Raw genomic sequence first — 21,738 nt, forward strand, 5'->3', positions numbered from 1 at the left:
AAGCCCCTGGTTCCTTGCCAGGTTCCTGCCACCATACCACCCACTTGCTCCTGTTACCATGTCTCGTTCCTTCTTCCTTGCCCCGACTCAAGTTGTTGATTCCAGCTTGACCCTTGGTGTGATCTCCGACTGCCAACCTGGCTCCAACCACTAGGAAAGGCTGCCCATTATGGGCCCTGACGAGTTCTGCTGCAGCTGAGCAGCCTGATGGGGAGGATTTCGTCTTCCTCTGCCTTCCATGGGTCTTCTCCATGCACAGGCTGTGAGCCTGAGTGCTTCTCTAAACTGGGCTTTGCACCTCAAGAAAATAAATCTGAACTAGCCATGTCAGACTCAGTCTTGCTTCTACAATTACAGTGGGATGGAAGAGGTATACATGGCTATTAGAGAAGGAATTTGGCTTGTCTTAACCATGGATAGGCTCCCACTGTTTACAGGGCAGATATGAATTTGAAGGGATTTGAAGGGAACAGCCTTTAATGAAGCGGAAGGAAGGAAGGAAGCAGTTTCCCCAGTGCAAGTTTGCCCATCTATTGCTTGTTGATCTTCTCATAAAGCCCTTTTTTCAGATAAGGGTCTTTACCAAAGGATAAAATGGTTATTCTCACCTTCCGAGTTCAGGTTGCCAGCAACACACACACAGTTTATGGGAGAGTCTCCTCAGCTAAATAACCAAGAATCTTGTTTTATTAATGAGTGTATATGAGCAGGGCAGAGGGTAACACTTATTATGTTTTTGGTTTTATCTGTTTTATGTTGTTGTGAGCATCTGCATAGCTAATCTGCACACTTTGGCACTAAAGTTAGGCTTCTAGACCTGCATCGCACAGCTATGACGCTTGGTCAGCACTTAAGATGCCTTGCTGTGCCTCTCTGAAGGACAATAAAAACCATGCTAAGCCATGGACATGGAAGATAATAAAACTTTAGCAGGGCTGGCAGTCTGCAAGGGAGGAATATAATTTATCAGGCTGGGTGAGAGATGAGCCTGAATATTAGCAGGACAATTATAACCCTACCAAGCCAGTAGGTTTCTACCTCTAGGCATACTGGGTGAAATGCAGCCAAGTTCAGGGGGCCTAAAGGAGGCCCTGTGCACTGCTACAGTTCCACTTATGCCCTGCTTTAAGGGCTGGACCAGCACATAATCCTGTTTTCTGGACATACCCTCTCCTTAGCCATTGTGCCCTGCTTTTGAGGCTCTGCTCACTTCTGGTGGACTCCCACTGTCTGGGGCTCTCTGCACCTCCACAGCAGTCTGCACTGACTTGCTGGCTAAAATTAGTCCTTTCTGTTCAAATCTCAATAAAAAAAAATCCATGTACAGAGCCCCCGATGCTCTCTGTTCTGAAGGAGCTGCCCTCAGAGACACTATGTCTCTTGGGCACTCTACCTGCAGTGGGGCAGCTCTGCACTGCACCCCACACAGGGCAATGGACTAAAAAAGCCTCTCTCTGGCCCCATTTCTAGTCCATTGTTCTAAGTGTTTTCTATTCATTTGCAAAACCCAATTTAATTTATGTCCCAGAGTAAATAAACTGTGCTACTAAAGCTTGCTCACCTCTGAGTGGGTAAGGCCCAGTGCTCTGATGTCTTTTCCTCCTGAGGTCTGCCAGCTCTGTCACAGTAGGACTATGTGACAAGGTGGTGTTTAGAGAGACAAGATGGGTGAGGTAATATATTTTATTGGACCAACTTCTGTTGGCAAGAGAGACAAGTTTTAGATATATAGCTCATGAGCCAGTTCGATCTCTCTTCAGCACTGGAATTAGAGGGCAATGCTAATCTCCCTGCCCAGCGTCCTCTCTTGCGGGTTGATGGCTTGTTCTTGAGAGCATCACAAATTGGAAAGCCTGCTTTTCGCTAAAACCGAAGAGTCTGAGGGTACGTCTACACAGCAAGTGAAGGTGTATAGTAAAGATGGGCATACCTGTGCTGGCTTTACAATGGTAGTGAAGATGTGGCATCAAGGACTTCATTGTGGCCTAGCAACCTGAGTGCATACCCAGGTTCCCCTGTAGGCTTTTCCTCAGGCAGCTAGCCTGTGCCACCTCATCTTCACTACTATTGCTACCTGTGCTATCTAGCTTAAAGCTAGTGAGTAGATCTCCCCACACTGTAATGACATCTTCAGTTGCTGTGTAGACATATTGTGAGTGAAGAACAGGGATTTAACAGATTACACACTATAGAATAATGAATGGGATTTTCAGGTGTGGTAGAACTCTGATCCTGATCCTGAACTCTGATAGAGTCAGTGGTAAAACTCATGTTGACTGCAACAGGAGCAGAGTTAGGCTAGGACTGAGCACTTTTAAAAATAGTTACAGAACATTTTTCACAACTTTTTCCTGTGCCAGAAGTTCTATTATGATTCATTAATTTTTCTTCCCATTTACCCTTCAATATGTCAGACCAATCAGGACTGAAGTTCTGCAAATACTTCAAAAAGAAATGAGGGAAATTCTGTATGAGGGTTTTTTAAATTTGTTTTTAATTTTCAGAAACAATCCAGTTGCCTGAAAAGTTGCCAGGAGAGGGGCTTCTGGTCCAATATAGCCTGCTTGGGCCAGGAGAACAGCTTTGGTTGTGTTTGAAGGATATACTTTGCCTTGAAGGAAGGGCCTGAACAGACTTCGGGTGGCGTGTTAATACTTCCTGGGCTGTGAAACAGGCCAGCAGCCCTAAAGGACGATTGTGATCATCTAGTTTGACTTCCTGTGTAATACTGGCCATGGAAGTTCACCCAGTGATTGCTGTTGTGGAGAGAAACTCTTTTGGGAGTTACTGGGTTTTGCAGCTATTCACATGGGGTAAGATTTGTTACAGTGTTTTAACGGACATTCCTGCAGTTTAAAGTTGCAAATCCATGTTAACAGAAGAATAGAGGTACCAAATGGAAGCCATCTCACTCAGGAAACCCCCAGACAACCGCTGGTGAGTCCACTTAGATGCTGAAAACCTATGCTTTATACTGAAATAAGTTAGGCCCTGATCCTGTAAAACACTTAGAAATGTGAGTAATTTGACATATGTGAGTAGTCTCATTGAAATTAATGGGACTACCCTTGTGCGTAAAAATACTAAGTGCCTGTAGGATCAGGGCCTTTGTCATGCAGTGATTATTGTCACTTGGCTAGCTACAGCAAGCCAGACCACTTCCATTAGCTTGGTTTCAGGTGCATATGACTTGAGAGAGAGGCTAGGGGACTTGAACTGAATGAATCAAAGCATTCGTGTGCTGGATGGTGCTACCTGTCACCTGCTCTAAAGGAGGCAGGCAGTGTTAGGGCTCTGGCTGTACTAATAAGTTTAGAAATTTCGACAATGTGGCCTTGCCTCTTTCCTTTGGATAGCCCTGATACTACAGTGCTGCTCATTTCTAAATATCTAGTCCATGTCTAATTTGCAGTTGAAGGTCTAGTAATATTAGTTGTGTGATGTGCATATTTCAGACACTTCAAATATTCTGTTTGATGACTATCTGTTCCACCCTCTCTTCACAAATCATTGAAGACATGGGACCAAATTTATCCTTGGCTTTAGTGGGTGCATCTTCCCTTCCCTTCAATGGGAGTTGCATCAGATTGTGCCAGCACTGAATTTGACTCCACAGACTCAGTGAACAACCTGTAGAGTTGTCAAAGTCTGAGCAAGAGGTGTTGTAGCAATATAATCGAGAAAATAAGCAAGGCATTTCAACCTGTTCCTGCAGTCAGGTTCAAGAACAACTATTCTTAAACTTTTTGTCTATTTACTTTTCCCCCAAGGCTACTTTTAAAAAGTAATCATACATAGTCAATACAGAAAAAAGAAACAGCACAACTGCAATACAATTGGGGAAAAAACAACAAATTTCCATGCAAACAAGTTTCTAAGCAATTTTCTCCATATCTTCTCAAATTAGATGAAACTCCATCATAATGCTGCAAGAAAGTTATACAGCTTTATTCTACTGGGAGATTTCCTATGCATCAAAACAAATAAAAAACTCCACTACATTGTTCAATATCCAAAAGTTGGGTCCAAGAAGTGAGGAATTTCATTTCTCTCTATTAAGACCAGAAGCTTGAAAAAACTGATCATTCTTAAAAATTGTTTCTCAGAAGTTTTGAAAATTGAAAAGTTTTGGACCTTAGAAGGTTTTAGTGTAATTATTTCCCTCATAAGTAATCCAAAGCTTTGTGGGATGAAATATTGCCTTTTGAGCACCTGTTTTTTTATCAATCTCTTGTTTGAAGGATTTAAACTTCAGAGAGTGACAATAAGAATTTGCACAGGGTGATGATTATTATTCTCCTGTAGTCTAATCATTGAGCTGAACTACAGGACTCAGGGATCAGCGGAATCAGCATTAGAGGCTGTAGCAGGCTGGCTAAAGTGTGTGTGTGAGCATACATTGGATGGACTGTCAAACTGGCTTAGGTATGTGTGACAAGGTTGCCTGTATATGTCTGCAACTCCAGGAGGCCATATGTCCTAATAAAACTGCAGCTAAGGGAGATTCTCTATAGCTTGGATCAGGTTTCAGGGACTGAAGAGATTACATTTCTAGCGTGGGAGTGACAACACTAATGTCTAAGCATCTGATTATGCTCAGCATGACCTGGTGGTCTCCAGAAGACTTTGCAGAGTGCCGAGCGCTTGTGCAGTTAATAAAAATGGTGGGCCTTGCACAAACTTTACAGGTGCCTGTTGAGTCTCTGCAGTTGAAGACCCCACATTCTGTCCCAACTAATGACACAACAGTATAGCTAGGCTGTAACTCTGCTGGCAGCGTATGGTGTAGCTGATTGCTTTGTTTGTGCCCATGGAGTTCTTTCATGGTGTGTTAATAGAACGTTTGCTTCTCACTCCTCTATATACAATAATTTATGAGAAGCTGTGATGTGTGTGTTTGGCAGTGTAAACACGGACATCCTGTTTTACAGAAATCTGTGCTGGAGAACATATGCCTTTCACCTGTGCATGTGCATGAAAAGCAGAATCTGGCCCCTTGTGTGTTTGTTTCAGTGCTGAATGTACAGTTATAATAGAACACTTGAGCCTGCAACTGGGCAGCCTTTTCACAAGTGCCTAAAAAAGACACAATATTGCAGAAGAGTAAAATCTTCTTCATGCCTCCTGGCCCTGTAGCATCCTGTCAGTGGACATCTCAGAACATGAAATCACTGCTGTACTCAGTAGACCCCTAACTTGGCTATCTCCTGAATGAATCCAAACTCACATTATAGCATGTCACTCAATTAATATTTCTGTGCACTTTTTGCAGAGGAACATTAGGGTTTTCTTCTCTGCTAGGAACTAATTTTGAGAGCTGAGTTGTGTTTGTCATGAATTCAGCATGTTCCTTTATACATACACATCCAACTGCAAAATGATATCTCTGTAGTTGGATTTTGCAAAGGCAAGTATGGATTTTCATTTTAATTCTGTCACCTTCTTGATTTGTTCACATAAAAGGAACATAAGTTTACAATATTTTGACACCTTTTAAACATTCTTCTAATTCTATGCATAATCCTTTTGTTTAATTGATTCAGTGTCATACTGTTTGCTGGCAGACACCAGCTGCCTCAAAGCAATAAAGTGTCCAGATAGTTTCAGACAGAAACTAACAATGTGAAATATAAAGCATCTGTTTAGTTTAAATTATGCAGAGAAATACACTAAATTACAGAGCTAAAATGAGATAATGAAATAGCGATCAGGAAAGACTGCAAAACATCCTGATACATTGCTACCTCTGTTTCTAGTGGGATTATTCACACTATGAGCCACAAAATTGACTTTCAACATTAAGATGCATAGTGTTATTAATGGGTTATATGCTACTAATGATATGAGGCAGGGCTGCAGAATCCAGCCCTCAGGGTGGATTACTTCCTTACTTCCTACATAAGTAATCTTGTGGAGCAATGCACCATGCTACTTAATGTGAGCAAGGATGGCTAAAGCTGGCTGTTTTGAGTGGTGGGCTTAATGGTCTAAATATTTAGATTTAGCGGCTCAGATTTGGGATGCTTAGATTACTTTTAGCTACAAGTTCAAATACAGGAAGGCTTGAATGGGCTCACTTTCTTTCAAGGTAGCTAAAATGAGTATCTTATATTTCACCGTCAATTACTGAGGTCAGGGAGTTGCTCATATGCAGTAGGGGCATAATCTGGCCCCAGATACTGTGGCTGATATTTTCCATGGCGCTCAGCGTTGGCCTAACTCTGCTGCTATATAGGGTTCAATGGAAGTTCTACCGAGCACTTGACACTTGTGCTGTTTGTCTTCTCCATTGTACGTATTTTCATCAGAACTAGTCCAAGTCACCCAATAATAAACACTGGAATACGACTGCTACCATGCTAGCCTTCCAGAGGCCCATTTTCTCAGCTTTCTCCCAGCATGTACACAAGCCATCTCTATAGTTCTGAGAGGCCTCTGTAGTATTTCTTATTAGGGTTGAATCCAAATAGCACTATGCCCACTAATGCCCACAAGGGCCAATATACACATGCTGTTAGTATGACAGGCATGCTCTACCTCAGTCATCAATTACTCTTATCTGGTCCATGCCAGAGTACATTGAGTCTCCCACAGCTACACCAATATCCGCTGTGGTCCCCCCATGTACACAGTGGGAAGTTAAGGCTGTCATGCAGTGTTAGGATACTCTTCTCTGTACACTGCTTTTGAAGGGGAATCTGCTTCAGGGATTTGTCCAGAACCTTGCCTAGTTTTGGAAGGCCACACTCATATCCTGTTAAGAACAGGTACATTCATGGCAGAAGTACGGGGCGGCTCTTCTTTAGTGTCGTTTCCACCCAGGCCCTTCAGAATAAGTATATCTTGCACTGCACCAGACAGGACAATCAGAACCTCTGGGAATTCAAAAGAGCATCACCCAGCAATTTGATACTGCTTTTTTTACAGTGAGAAAGTTCTGTCATCTTCTATGCTCAATTCCCCAGCCGTGTTTAAGTTAGTCAGATTTTGGTCCTAAGTATTCTAATTTGTTTTCAGAGCAACCCTAATGTAAAGGAAGAAGTAAATGACACCTTTTGGATACCGACAGGTGCTTGAGAATGCTTCAGCTTAGACTGTAAACTCTTCACAGTTTCACTGTCTAAAATGTATTTGTCCAGTGCTTAGTGTAATGGGATCCTGTTCCTGACTGAGGCTTCTGTGGGTGACTGCAATGCAAATAAACAATACCACCTTCTTCTTCTTTCCTTATTCAACCATTCAGAATGCAAAGGAAGACTTTTTTTTTACTATATTAGCTTCATAAATCAAAGATTATGTTGCAGATGACATTGTTAAAACTGGACAGTAATGAACGGGGGAAATCTATTACTTCCTTTCATGCGTTGTATATGTAATTTCTTTAGAACAGAATTCTCATCAGGCAAATAAATGTAAAAGCTGCAGTGTATTGTCTTAACTTCTCATTGTTCTCAGCAACCATTTTTCAATGGTGTTATAGTACTTTAAAGTTTAAACAGTGCCAACCTTGCTGGTTGTTTCAGTTGTGAGCAGCCATATTACTGATGTGAGAGATGAATGATTGATATTGCTACCTCTCACATCAGTCAAGTGTTCTTTGCTTGGTTTATGTTGAAATTATTGCTTGTCAGATACTAAAATATAGACCCTTCTTTCCACCTTCTTGTTTACCTATGACTAAATCCCCACCAATGCATCAGTAAGGTCTGGATACTATTACCATTACAAGCCCTACTAAAACTCCCTGTGACAAGGTGGCTCACTCCTTAATAGCTGGTGCTAGCCTACCCTGATTACTGAATGAGCCCCAGCTGGGAGAAATCAGGTGATTCCAGTATCAAAGTGGGGGAAGGGGAGCTAGGAAATTGTGGTTATACCTGCAGAGAGTAAAAAGGCTCCTGTAAGGCACTAGCTCAGCATAGGGGGAAGGTCTGTAAAAAAAAATAGAAACTCCAGCTGGGGATACTGGGATGTAGAAAGACTGTGTTCTGTGGAAACTAGGATGAGGAATGTGTGAACTTATATTTGATTTTTGAAACTCTGTGGGTTTTTTTGATTATTGGTCTTCAGAGAGACCTGGAACTGGGATTGGGCCTGAAGGCCTAGTGGACTTGAGTTAACTGGACCCTAGGAAGGGAATGTTTAACTTCTTTTAGGCAAAAATAAATAATATTCCCAGAAAACAAAAAAGCTTTCTTCAAGTCTGCTTTGAAGAGGAGCAGTAGAGAAGTAAAATGCTTTTGATTTGGTCTCCCACAGTATTCTTACCAGCAAATTAAAGAAGTATGCATTGGATGAATGGACTATAAGGTGGATAGAAAGCTGGCTAGATCATCAGGCTCAATGGGTAGTGATCAACAGCTCGATGTCTAGTTGGCAGCTGGTAACAACCGGAGTACCTCAGGGGTCAGTGCTGGGGCCGGTTTTGTTCAACATTTTCATTAACGATCTGGAGGATGGGGTGGATTGCACCCTCAGCAAGTTTGCAGATGACACTAAGCTGGGTGGAGTGGTCGATATCCTGGAAGGTAGGGATAGGATACAGAGTGACCTAGACAAATTGGAGGATTGGGCCAAAAGAAATCTTATGAGATTCAACAAGGACAAGTGCAGAGTCCTCCACTTAGGACGGAAGAATCCCATGCACAGCTACAGACTGGGGACCGACTGGCTAGGCAGCAGTTCTGGAGAAAAGGACCTGGGGGTTACAGTAGATAAGAAGCTGGATATGAGTCAGCAGTGTGCCCTGGTGGCCAAGAAGGCTAATAGCATATTGGGCTGCATTAGTAGGAGCATTGCCAGCAGATCGAGGGAAGTGATTATTCCCCTCTATTTGGCATTCATAAGGCCACAGTTTGAATATTGTCCAGTTTTGGACCCCCCCCCCCCAACTACAGGAAGTATGTGGACAAATTGGAGAGAGACCAGTGGAGGGCAATGAAAATGATTAGCGGATTGGGGCACATGACTTATGTGGAGAGACTGAGGGAACTAGGCTTGTTTAGTCTGCAAAAGAAAAGAGTGAGGGGGTGGATTTGATAGTGGTCTTCCCCTATCTGAATGGGGGGGTTCCAGGGAGGATGGAGCTAAGCTGTTCTCAATGGTAGTAGATGACAGAACAAGGAGCAATGGACTCAAGTTGCAGTGGGGGAGGTCTAGGTTGGATATTAGGAAAAAGTTTTTCACTAGGAGGGTGGTGAAGCACTGGAATGGGTTACCTAGGGAGGTGGTGGAATCTCCATCTTTACAGGTTTTTAAACCTGTTGACAAAGCTGGCTGGGATGATTTAGTTGGGGTTGGTCCTGCTTTGAGCAGGGGGTTGGACTAGATGACCTCCTGAAGTCCCTTCCAACCCTCATCTTCTATGATTCTATGAAAATAAAACAATAATTCAGACCTTGTCGTTGTACAAGTCATATCTCAACAAAGTGTTTTCTTTAATAAATCTAAGGCTTCTGTTACCAAAACTGAACACATTTTAAAGCTCACTTAATTTATTTTTGCATTTCAGTTAGCTTGTGGAATGAAACTAGTCTCCCATGCATAGTTTTGGGAGGTTTGGGATTCAAGCACTGCAGGGGGATTTTAACACCCCTTCCCTCCATCTTCACTGACACACAATAATGTGCACATTTCTATTCACACTAGAGAATTAGTGCAAGGGACTGGGACTCCTACTAGAACACCTGGGTTCTGGTTCCAGAAGTGTAGATGGCTTGCTCAATTGTTTTGGGTGTGTCCCTTACACTCTGTGCTTCCAGTTTACATCTATAAAATGGGCTAATCCTTACCTCTAAGGTATTATAAACATATTCATATTAACACTCCTGGAGATCTTTGGATGGAAACTTCTCAGAGGTCCAAAGTACTTGCAAGTTCCTTTTTTTAAATTTTTTCCCTCTTTTTAACAAATGCTGATATTGGAGCCTAAACTGCTTGTTTTTTAAATGAAAGCATCTGTCATTTGAGCTTGGGAGATTTCCCTCCCCCGTCCCCTTTTCCTGAGATGAATACAAACATCTTCCTCTTTCCAAGTTCTCCTGCCTATAAGCTTGTGAAGCAGGTGCTCATCCATGAGTGCCAGCCCACAAACATGCATTATTCTGAGTGTAAATTTGCCTCCCTCGCTGACAGCTCCCCTTTCTGCGGTGATGAACAAGTTTCATTGTCTCTAAGTACAGCATGGGTCCCTTATGAAAAGCTGCTATGGGTGTATGTCACACAATGAGCAAAACTACATGGGGGACCAGTGTTTCTTTTTTCTTTGCCTTCCTGCTTTCAGTTTTGTGCATAACCTTGAACAGCCTAAACTCGGGATTTCACATAGGGACCAGCTAGCTGATTTCTTGAGGGTTTTATGGCTTCTCAAGGGGATGAGACACTGGGCTCCCTCCAACCCTCCTCCCGCGGCCTGTGTTCTGACATGAACTGCTGGTTCCTGATGGCTCCTCTGGACCCCGCAGTAGGAAGGCTGGTAGCACTGAGAGGTCAGGCAGGAATGGAACGGCTCTGGGCAGAGAGCTGTGGCTGAAGGGAGTCAGGGGTGTTCTAGTGCTTTGCATTAGGTCTGCAGGAGGGTCTCACAGCAATCAGGCTGGATTGAGGGGGAAAGGCCGAACCCTATATAAGGAGCAGCACCAGCAAAGCACAGGGAAGGCAGTGCAATTTGCGCACCATTTCTTCCCCCAATGCTGTCAGGAGGGAAAGTAAGCTACCTCACCCATCTAAGGGTTACTTGGCCCCTTATGCTGGACCAGCACCGCACACTAGTGTCTGTGGGGGAGGGGGGGGTTCTGGCCCTGGCCCCGGCCCCGGCCCCACCCGTTCCCTCCCCTTGCCCACCCCTCCTCACCCACTTACTCAGGCAGGTGCATCAGACACAGCCCCACCCCTCCCCTGCAAGTGGGGGTTCACTCCCAGGTGCCCTCCGCTGGCTGTGTGTGGGGGCCTGTGGGGGCCCTTACTCCTCTGTCCGGTGGCATTAGAACTGGGACAGGTCCTCCCCTCGTGAGGGAGAGGACAGGAATGGGAGGAAGCAGAGCTGCCCTTAGTGGCAGTTGAGGCACTGGGAAGGGAGGGGGGGAGAAGGAACAAGTAGTGTCAGATTTAAAGCCTCATTCTAGTCCCACCAAACAGTGGTAGGAATTCAATGGGAGCTGGACCATGCTTTAGATTCCAAGCACTTCTGATCCAAAACCAGAAAGAAGGCCGAGGGCTGGTAATCACCTCAAGTTACCCCTGAGGGTGTCAGGAAGGATGACAGCTGCTATGTTAGCCAGCTAAGTAGAAAATAACACAGACTTATTTTTTTTATCTTTGGTTTGGGCGACTGTGGATTCAAATAAAAGTATTCAGCACATTCATTTACTATGCTGGTCATTTGTTATGTTTTCCTCTTAACGGAAATCATTCACTGTTTTTACATGTGTTTATAGCACACACCACCCTGAAAGATTTCCTTAGAAGCAAGTGGGAACAGAGTTGGCTGAAGAGTCTGAGCCCCAGGTAAAATCTACTGTGATGTCTTCATGATTGTTTTGGTTTGTCCTTTGAAATGACAAGTCAAATGCTAACCTTGGAAGGCTGAGCAGAGCTCCCCCTGAAGTCACTTGGAATGGCATCTTCACAGCAGAAGTTAAAGGAGCTTGAAATAAAAGTCCAACATCTGTTGTGTAGCTCTGCAGCGATGTACTATTGGTTTTTTAAACAAACAATGACACAAATGCTACCAGCTAGGAGTGGAAAGAAGCAAAATAAAATAAAATAAAATAAAAAATCAGCTGCTCTGAGAAGGAGATTACAGGAGGATACAGAACAAGACAGTACCAATTCTGTGGCATCTTCTTCTTCCCCCTCTTTCTGGTGACAGTTCTTAGGATATCCAGGACTGAGTCAGCTTGTTACCCCCCCTACCTCTATCAAGAGGAGTCTGTCTTGTGGTAGCTTGGTGTCAACTACCTGACACAGCTAGTCTTTCAACCACTCACCCCTCTGGCCTTATGCCAGCCCTAACTTCACTTTGCAGATTAACAGTAGGTGTATCCCACTCTCTCTTGATTCATGCCTTTGTGAGACTCACCCCCTGATACTGACTAATCACAGAAATGCCAGATTCTCTGCACCTGAAGGTGCCCAGTTTTCCTTAAATCATATTGCATTTGTGAGCACTCACAATACAGCAAAAGTAGGCTAATTAAAGTGTAAATAAAGATTTAACTAGATAACAGAGGGGTGGAAACAAGTAGCTATGCTAAAAAACAATAATAAAATGCAAGCCTGGGTGTAAACTCATAGGTACCTGTAGTTTCTTTCCTATCTAATAAGGTAGATTTCTCCGCCCCATACCCCACGAGCTCAGTCTATTGCAGAGCTGGGTCGTTTCTCAATACCCAGGATCCAAACCATTCATGAAAGCACCCTTGCTCTCCAAGGGGTTTCCTCAGTCATTGAATCCAGAGTGTGTCTCCTTATACTTTGTTTACTCTGAAATCTGACTTTTGTTTCTTTTCGCAGGCAGGGCAAAGTTCTGTGTGTTGGAATGTTCCTTTTTTTTTTTTTATCTCTGAGAGATTTTGACTGTGTGACAGTTTTCCATTGATAGTTTTGGGATGGAGCAAGGCTGGTCAGCTAAGCCTTGCATTACCTCATTAGGTGATGAGGGAGGAATGCCAATTCCCTCTAGCTTGAATGGGCCAGCATGGAGGCTCATTGCGTCGGATGATTAATTTCTGGCAGTTCATAAAGCATACTTTCCGAGTAAATACACCGATCCTTAACTATCACCTGTCCATACATCTCAAAGTGATTGACCATTGACCAGTTACAAGATTTCTGTATTCCCCTCATATGAGATCCTTGATGGATAAATATGCTGTGAGACACCTTTGGCGTAATGAGTTTGTCAGGTCTGAGGTGAGAGCTGTTTACAAAGAATAGGAGACAATTTGCTGAGGGATCTCCGCCCCCCACCATGGATTTTATGAAAACCACTTTGTGGGTACTCAGCAGGGCAGAAGTTCTGCAGTTAGCAAGGTCGGGGGAGATACCTAAACCCAACAGTGATTCCTACTGCAAGCTCATGCTGAACCAATTTGTCATAGTAAATGCAAGGTAGGGAGGAGAGGAGAGGAGCACCCCTCATTGCTGTCTATGTAGGACAAAACTTGATGGGAAATTTGTAGAAGTACTTATCATGCTGTGATGCTGGCACAGCAGGTGCCAGCTCATGCCAAGGTCCTCCTGCTTCAGTTGAACAGTGACAAACACACAGTTGGAATCAGTCTGGCTCAGCTGTGTTATTATTGTTAAAATAGGTATTAAAACTATAAGAATGTGTTTAGACTTTATTGACTGCTTTTGAGTTACTGCCTGCATTAATCTTATAACATCTGTCTCCAATATTTCACGGGAATATTTGAGCAGTTGTATTGTGAGCCTCTGTGACTATGAATCAGCATACAGGAGAGAAACCTCAATGAGTGTGAAGGGCTGATCTTCAACAGAAGGTGTAATGCGCTTCCCAATAGGAAAAGTCTGTTAGCAGATGGAATTTCCCTACATACCATCAACAAGGGGACAACAGACTAGTGTTATTGTTCTACCTTCTTCCCATGAAGATGTCATGCAAGGGACTCCTCCCATCAGCTGAGCTTTGCTGTTGAAATTGTGTGGGAAGAAGAGAATAAAACCCCTAACAAGAAGCAACTGACTCTCTCTATGCTGCTTGGATTCTTGGGGGCAAGTTATTTCTCGATATAAGAAAGAGATCCTTATCAGCTTAGCCTGGGTTAGCCCTAATGGACACACAGAGAGCTTGCTGATTACAGAAGCTTCTATTACCTTTTGAAACTTAAGACTGTAACTCACTTGTGTATCTATTTACTTACTTTAACCATGTAAACAACTCTAATTTCCTTCTCCTATTTAATAAATCTTTATATTGTTTACAATAGGATTGGCTACAAGCATTGTCTTTGTGAGATCTATGGTGAAATTGACCTGGGGGGAGTGACTGGTTCTTGGGTAATAGCAGGAACCTGAATATTGCTATGATTATTGGTGTAAGGGACCATCTACCAAAAAGGTAGATAGGTCCCTTAAACTAAAGTACTCTGGGTGGTGAGATAGATCATTCCTCTGTGAGACTCACCCCCCGATGAATCACAAAATCTATCTCCCCTGGGGATTGTCTGTTTACTTCTGACACCAGGTCATGTACTTCTTGTATACGGTAGGTTGCAGGGCTGCTACTAGCAGGTCAGACTCTTGTATCAGATATGGTCTGGCTACTGAGCTGCTTTTATGGAGTGAGATTCTAGGTACGTGTCTTCCATGGCACCCTTTAATGCACTGCCAGAAATGGCTATCGGTGGCACCAATGTGGTATGTCACGCTCTCTAGTGGCTGAACAGCATAACACAATTTAACATTCTAGTATAGTTACATTGCTACCTTGCAGAAAGAGAGAATCTGTAACTTCTCTCTGTTTTTTGCCACGAACACAAGAGGACAAAATTTCACCCTGATGTTACTGGGAGGGATTTTTCTTCCCTTCTAGGTAAGTGAGCTTTTGAGCCTGAAAACTTGTGGTTGAACTAGAGGATAGCTTAAAGCCACTTTAGCATCCTCCTAATTTCTATAGAATCATAGAAATGTAGGACTAGAAAGGATCTCAAGAGGTCATCTAGTCCAGCCCCCTGCACTGAGATAGGACAAAGTATTATCTAGACTGTTCCTGACAGGAAATTCCACAGCCTCCCTAGGTAATCTGTTCCAGTGCTTAACTTCCTAACTATAAGGGTAGTTTTTTGTAAGGTCTAACCTAAATCTCCCTTGCTGCAATTCGAGCCCATTACTTCTTGTCCTGTCTTCAGTGGTTAAGGAGACCAATTTGTCACCCTTCTCTTTATAACAACCGTTTATAAACCTGCATCTGCCAGTGACTATGAATTTGCCACTTTCTTTGGTTATCAGTTCAATGTTAAAAAGTTGCCTGTCTTCTGATTTGAATGCATCTTACTTCATCTTCCAGCCTTTGCATCCTCTTGTGACTTCATGGGCTAGCCTGAAATGTTTGGAGATATGATTCATTTCAGTCAAGTATCTAAAAGTTCTGGATGCCTATTCAAGGTTTTTCTATGTTACTTTGATCTAGATCTTGGAGTGTAAATGTAATATGACTAGGCCTGTTCTATGATCCACTGCTTCCTAGTTTCATCCCAGTACTGGAAGAAATAACACAAGTAGTCTGAGAGTTTCCAATTTCATTACCTGACACATCTGTGAGATGCAAGTTAACATCTTTGAATATGTTCAGCTTTAGTCTGCTTTGTTTTGGATATACCTTTAGGTCTAGTTTTACTTTATCCAAGCCACCTTGTACATCCTCTATCATTACACAGCCAATACTTTTACTTCATTACTATTTTTTAAGACTGGCAAATAAACCTCTTAAGGTTTGTCATCAATGTTTAAAAAAAATAAAATCCCAGCATACCCACTCAGTTTTAAATATACTTCCTATTTGCCTATCGTTCTTAAAAACAAGTAAAGGATTTTCTTTGCATGATAGATGGAAACAACAAGATAATGGTTTTGTGATTAAAACCACCTTTATGCCCTCCCTGTTCTGAGCTTCTCTCAGGACTGATCCAACCCTTTGTCCAGAGTAGCCTGGAGCAGGTTTATTTAATAGTAGCCCGTGCTTAAGAGGTGCCTCTGGGCTGCTTCATCATCTTGTTAGTACAATACTAGGAGACCATCCGGAATCGCAATGCTAGGCATATCAATCCATGCAAATGGCACTGAAATCTACACATGGGTATCAGTCACACTCTTATATTCGAAAATAAGAATGGCCATACTGGGTCAGACCAATGGTCTATCTAGCCCAGTATCCTGTCTTCCAACAGGGTAGTGCCAGGTGTTTCAGAGGGAATGAACAGAATAGGTAATCATCAAGTGATCCATCTCCTGTTGCCCATTCCTAGTAGAGGCACCCAGTACTTCAGGGGCCTTGGAACTTAAATGGGAGTTTTACAGTTGGGAAGATCCTGGCAGACTACAACTCCCATGATGCCTTGGGGAAAAAGGAGAGAGACTCTTCCCCTTCCAGGGAGTCAGAGAAAAGCATGTGAGGGACTCCATTTTGGTGCTGGGGTGGAGTGCAGCTGAGGCTGGAAGCTACTGGCTGATTGCTGCTGGTTGTTGCCTGCTCCTGTGGTCTCGAAGCTGCTGCTGAGAGTCTGCTGGAGTTTTTGATCGAGCAGGGAGCTTCGGAGGTTGGTGGCATTGCTCAAGATCTCCTTTGTTGTCAGCAGCCTTAGACACCCTTGCACACCGGTGAGTGTTGCCTGTTCACAAGTATCCCAGGAAAGGAAGGGGGTTACACTAGCTTCTGGAAAATGGAGGCTAGGGACATTTCAGAGCATGGTTATGCATCCCTGTCCATCCTGACTAACAGCCATTGATGCACCTATCCTCCATGAACCTATCTAGTTCTTTTTTTGAACCTTGTTATAGTCCTGGTCTCCATAACATCCTCTAGCAAATAGTTCTACAGGTTGACTGTGCTTTGTGTGTTGAAATACTTCATTTTGATTGTTTTAAACCTGCAGCCTATTCATTTCATTTGGTGACCCACTAGTTCTTGTGTTACGAAATGGAGTAAATAACTCTTCCTTATTTACTTTCTCAACACCAGTCATGATTTTATAGACCTCTACCATATCCCCCCATAGTTTTCTGTTTTCCAAGTTGAAAAGTCCCAGTTTTATTAATTTCTCCTCATATAGAAGCTGTTCCATACCCCTAATAATTTGTTGCCCTTTTCTGTACCTTTTCCAATTCCAAAATATTTTTTTTGTGATGAGGTGACTAGATCTGCATGCAGCATTCAAGATGTTGGTGTATCATGGATTTATAAAGAAGCAATATGATATTTTCTGTGTTATTATGTATCCCTTTCCTAATGATTCCCAACATTGTTAGCTTATTTGACTGCCACTGCATACTGAGTGGATGTTTTCAGAGAACTATTCACAATGACTCCAATATCTTTCTTGAGTGGTAAGCTAATTTATCCCCCATCGTTTTATATGTATAGTTGGGATTATGTTTTCCAATGTGCATTGCTTTACATTTATCAACATTGAATTTCATCTGCCATTTTGTTGCTCAATCACCCAGTTTTGTGAGATCCCTTTATAACTCTTCGCCATCTGCTTTGGACTGAACTATCTTGAGTAATTTTGTATCATCTGCAAATTTTGTCACCTCACTGTTTATCCCTTTTTTCAGCTCATTTATGAATATCTTGAACAGTATTTGTCCTAGTACAGTACAGTACCCTGGGGGACACCACTATTTACCTCTCTCCATTCTGAAAACTGATCATTTATTCCTACCCTTTGTTTCCTATCTTTTAACCAGTTACTGATCCAGGAGAGGACTTTCCCTCTTATCCCATGACAGTTTACTTAGCTTAAGAGCCTTTGGTGAGGGACCTTGTCAAAGACTTCGTAAAAATCTAAGTACGCTAACTCCACTGGATCACCCTTGTCCACATGCTTGTTGACCTCCTCAAAGAATTCTAGTATATGGGAATCATGTCTCACCATTTACAAAAACCATGTTGACTCTTCTCCAACAAATAGCGTTATTCCATGTGTCTGATCATTCTGTTCTTTACCATATTTTCAACCAATTTGCCTAGTATTGATGTTAGGTTTACCAGCCTATAATTGCCACGATCGCTTCTGGAGCCTTTTTAAAAAAAGTTGGCATCACATTAACTATCTGCCAGTCATCTGGTCCAGAAGCTGATTTAAATGATAGGTTACATACCACAGCTAGTAGTTCTACAATTTCACATTTGAGTTCCTTCAGAACTGTTGAGTGAATATCATCTGGTCCTGGTGACATATTCAATTTGTTCCAAAACCTCCTCTGACACCTCAGTCTTGGCCAGTTCTCAGATTTGTCACCTAAAAAAAATGGCTAGGGTTTGGGGATCTCCCTCACATCCTCAGCCATAAAGATCTATGCAAAGAATTATTTAGTTTCTCTGCAATGGCCTTATCTTCCTTGAGTGCTCCTTTAGCATCTCAATCATCCAGTGGCCCCACTGGTTGTTTAGTAGGCCTCCTGCATCTGGTGTACCTAAATTTTTTGCTGTTACTTTTTGAGTCTTTGTCTAACTGTTCTTCAAATTCTTTTTTGACCTTCCTAATTATATTTTTACTCCTCACTTGCCAGAGTTTATGCTCTTTTCTGTTTTCCTCAATAGGATTTAACTTCCACTTTTTAAAAGATACCTTTTTGCCTCTAACTGCTTTCTTTTACTTTGTTGTTTAACCACAGTGGCACTTTTTTGGTCCTCTTGCTATTTTCTTCTTAATTTGGGGTATACATTTAAATTAAACCTCTCTTATGGTGTCTTTAAAAGGTTCCCATGCAGCTTGCAGGGATTTCATAATTGATGATCAAATATTTTGATGATGGATAAAAAAAAGTTCAAAAGTACTTAGGTGGCCTAAGTTCCCTTGAAAATGGGATGTGGGCTTATACATTACTTAGGTGCTCTTGACAATTTTACCTAAAATATTTAAACCTTTTGGTACAGTGCTGCAGATGGTTCACCTCCACAGCTTTCAAGACTCACTTGATCATTTTATTCAGATTCAGTCACAGGGCAGAAATGCAAGATTAACATAAGTACAAGGAAAACTTTAGAAATATTGAAAATAAGAGCTCAATGTCAACTTATTTTACAAGTGACATATAGGCAAAAATGATCTGGATATTTATTATTCTGCTGGGATCAAATTTACTTTTGAGCAGAGAGTCAGTAAAAAGCCTAGGAACCTTGCATAACCTCAGTTTGAGTCTTAACTGGGGCTTAAGGGATATCTTTTGCTGCCGTTGTGAAAAGCTGTGGATTTATCCCTATAAGACAAAGGAGGGCTTTGTTTGCTTGTTCCTGCTATTTGTCGTTGTTGTTTGGAAGCTTCCTTTTAAGTTTATAAGACAAGTTCATCAGAAAGCTTTTTCGTATATTGCTAATCGTTTGTCACTTATCCAGAAGCAAAAAGGTGCAGTTTTCTCTGCAAAAACTGCAAATACTTTAAAATATTTAACTGAATGCTTTCCCAAAGGAAAAAGATGTGCAAAGCTGTTTATTGCTTCTTGGAACAGCAGGAAATGTGCGTCTTCAGAAAAACAAATAGCTGACTCAGTAAATCACTTACTGTAATTCAAATAAAAATAAGATCTATGAACCTCATAGACATGATGACTGATACAAACCCTGAACATGAAAGTGATGTGAAATATATCTAAATACCATAAAATTCAATGGTGCTTTTTCAGAGTGTTAAATGATTTATTTGGGTAGATGGGTGAGTTCTTGGCTCCATCTCAGGCAAAGGCAAAGCTTTCTTTGACTTAATAGGGCTGGAATCCGTCCAATGAAAAGAACACAGGTCAAAGTATTCTTTTTTTAGTATTTGTCAAATAGTTTGTTCCCATACTTGTTATAGCTACCTGAAAGCATGAACCTGCTGATTGTGATTGGAGGGCAGCTTGTGAGTGGTAAGTCACTGGCAGCTTTTTTGAAAGAGCCCATGAAAACGTTTCTTCTGACATGGAATCCAATTGCGGATGGATTTTCAGGTGCTCAGTAACCACTATTTGCGGGGGGAGGGGGGAGAGGAGCAGATTCTCAAAAGTGCTCAGCACCCCAACTAGCCACTTACTTAGCTGCTTAAACATGAATTGAGCAGTTTGGAAAATCTGCTCCTGATGGGCTTTGGGTTTGTTTTTGTTAAACCTGGGTCCTGGAAGATTGCACTGACTCTGCAAACACACAAGGAAGAAGTGGGTGAGTTTTGGGACTCCATCTTGAGAGTGATGGGTTCCTGGGCAACATGAGACATAAGAAAGAAATCCATGATTGAGAGTTGGGTCTAATCCAGTCTTCCACTTTAAAAAAACAAATTCAGTGACTATTTCCAGTAACTGACTAGTGGACTGTCTCATACTCCTCTGAGCCAGTTGCGTGAAGCAGGCACCAGCAAATAATGAGAGATCTGCATTGCAATGATTCACAAGTTTGCTTTAGGTTGGTATATCTTTCTCCACCTGTCAGTACAACAAATTCTTCTCAGTAGCACTCCTCAGGGGTCCAAATGGCAAAGGAGACTATTTGTAGTGAATGTAGCGCTAATCTGGACTGTGATAAGCAGTTGGCAAGCAGAGGCTCCGTCTTGTCACTTTATGTCAAATCTGTACGGCAAACCTCAGTGACTAAGGAGAGATTGTACTGCCTCTATCAAATGCTCTGGCACTGCGCACTGATTGTGGAATCAAAATCCCATTAAACCGGAACGTGTGGCTTACAGGGCACCCAGGTAGCATTCTAATGTGTCTGGGCTCATGTTGGCTCTTATGGATCAGTCTTCTGTGGTTTTTTTAAAGGGCAAATTCCTGCCCTGACTGTCCCAATTTGTGCATGGGGTGGAAAGAAGTTGTGCTGCTGCAGCGAGTAAATGATGCATGACCCATCCTGCCAAGGGAAGAAAGGATCACCCCATAGGGGTCCTGAGGTAATAGGTCTCATCACCTTCCTTATTGCTACTACAAAAGAGTTTATGCTCCTACCCCCAGGTCCTGCTACCAGTCTCTACTTTCACCCATGATGAGGCCAGGGGACATGGCCTGGCTCAAAGCTGATTGCCCACCTCCCTGTAGTACTGTGGAGTGTAAATAGGGCTGTTAGCTGGATGTATTTCCTGGCACTGAATTGCACACACCCCTGGTATGCACAGTAATTTCAATTTGACCCCTTTTGAAGGGGCACGTTCTGTACCCTCCGCCCAGCAGGAGCTTGCTTTTCCTCTCCCCCTCTCTAGCCCAGGAGGGGCTCGCTCTCCCATCCTACCCCTGGCTTGAGCTCACTTCCCTCCCACCCAGTCCCAGAGCCACAGGAGTTCTGTGCCCCCAACTATTGTTGTTTGGGGAGGGAATGCCCCCAGTTGCCCTCACCCTTGTGCATGCCCCTGATGCATACAGCCCACAAGTGGGGAAGAGGCTTCTGAACCCTATTCCTACTCATACATTCACACAAATACAGGGCAGGATTTTGTTCATTGCATCTAACCCAGTTATGCCATGTCTAGAACTGTACATGTGACCCTGCAAAATCTTAACACTCATTCTTGTGGAAGGCGTGAGTACTGAGTACAGATTAGTTCATAGAGCAACAGGCAGCCACTGCTGGGAACAGCTGGACTTCTCTCCGAAGCCTGCCATTCTATTATGGAACTGGCCCAACACCCTGCTTACTTGTGAGAGCTGTATCGCTGTGTTACAGCCTGAGGTGGAGTGGAAGAAGGAAAGAGAACCGGCAGCAAAAAGATTCTGTATTTCTCCTGTACTGGGTATCCCCTGAAGTCTTTCTGCCAATGGAGTCTGCAGCTTAGATTGTGAACATGAAATTCTGTCTAGGAACTGAAAAATTCTGTCCTTTCCAGTTTGATCACACTGAGTTATGAAGCAGCAAAATGTTATTTTAAAAATTGCCACAGAGGCCCTGTCTAGGTGAAGAAAACACGTTTTAAGGAACAATGTGCTATCTAATTTGTTTTAACACCTGCATTTTAAAAACCCTGGTGTGGACAGGGCAAGTCCAGTTTTAAACACTTTAACTGGTTGTAGTCAGCCCTCTCCTCTTAGCTAATT

At 42.7% G+C, this 21,738-nt stretch overlaps 1 long non-coding RNA gene across 1 annotated transcript in view; it reads left to right on the top strand.

Moving 5' to 3' along the window:
• Positions 1-16,316: 16,316 nt before the first annotated feature.
• LOC137159175 (uncharacterized) overlaps positions 16,317-21,738 on the top strand; it is a 92,869-nt gene continuing 87,447 nt past the window's right edge. The window contains exon 1 of the long non-coding RNA XR_010921564.1: positions 16,317-16,341. This is a non-coding gene — a long non-coding RNA (uncharacterized lncRNA). The remainder of the gene's footprint in view (positions 16,342-21,738) is intronic.

The sequence above is a fragment of the Emydura macquarii genome, unplaced genomic scaffold (assembly GCF_026122565.2).
Source record: "Emydura macquarii macquarii isolate MOO-44397 ecotype Brisbane River unplaced genomic scaffold, CSIRO-AGI_Emac_v2 contig_1790, whole genome shotgun sequence".
Taxonomy (NCBI): Eukaryota; Metazoa; Chordata; order Testudines; family Chelidae; genus Emydura; species Emydura macquarii.